Consider the following 909-nt stretch of genomic DNA (forward strand, 5'->3'; position numbering starts at 1 on the left):
TGATCTAAACTAAATGCCTATGAATAATAAAAATGCACTTTCCTGTTTAATAAAGGATGTGATAGCTTGTTTCAACTAATGCATTTGTTTCACCATATCCTATATCAATGAACAAGCTAATGCATTTGTTTCAACTATTTCCTGAGCAACTAAATTGTATTGCTGAATGCATTGTGCCTGTTAGTACACTCAAGTAAGACTGTGACTTAACTTAATAAATTGAAATTATGTTAAATTATATATCTGAAATAGTCATGATAAAGGAAAATTGTAAATAATATTGTGACAGAGGCTATCTGGAACAATCTTGTAAGAATAAAAGGTTATCTTTAGGATCATTACTAACCGAAACAACTTGAGAGCAAAGCATTGAAAATGGACCTTTGATTTCACTGTTGCATTGGTATGGAATAACACCATATGTACACTTAATAAGTGAAATTTGTAGCATTGAACTGTACCGTCAAAAATCCTCCAATGGACAAACTACAAGTATGTTAAACTATCTCTCTAAATAATTACACTGGGAGCAAAGCATGGCTAAATTGTGAGATACGGCAAAATAAAATAACCTATAATGATTACTGGGAATTTTTGGACCATTTCTCGATTTATGCGTGTCATCCTTGCGCAGGGGCCATGCTAATCTTTTCGTCGGACAACCTTACTCTCGGGGCGTGACAATTTATTGGTATCAGAGCTACAGGTTTACGATGTCAGATTTGTACGTTTTGGATTTTTTTTCGTGATTTTATTCCTCGAAGTGACTTTTGGGATTTGGGACCAGGTGGCGGCGGAACACCTCCAAGTAATTGGCTGTAAGTTTTATATGTACGAACTTATACTGTTTGTAGTACTTATTAGTGGTTTACACCAGGTATGAGACGTGGTCGAGCGGTAGCCGGTACT

At 35.5% G+C, this 909-nt stretch overlaps 1 pseudogene; it reads right to left on the reverse strand.

The window, feature by feature from the left end:
* Positions 1-588: 588 nt before the first annotated feature.
* Positions 589-654, reverse strand: LOC121978789 (annotated as a pseudogene).
* Positions 655-909: the final 255 nt, after the last annotated feature.

Source organism: Zingiber officinale, chromosome 4B (assembly GCF_018446385.1).
Source record: "Zingiber officinale cultivar Zhangliang chromosome 4B, Zo_v1.1, whole genome shotgun sequence".
NCBI lineage: Eukaryota > Viridiplantae > Streptophyta > Magnoliopsida > Zingiberales > Zingiberaceae > Zingiber > Zingiber officinale.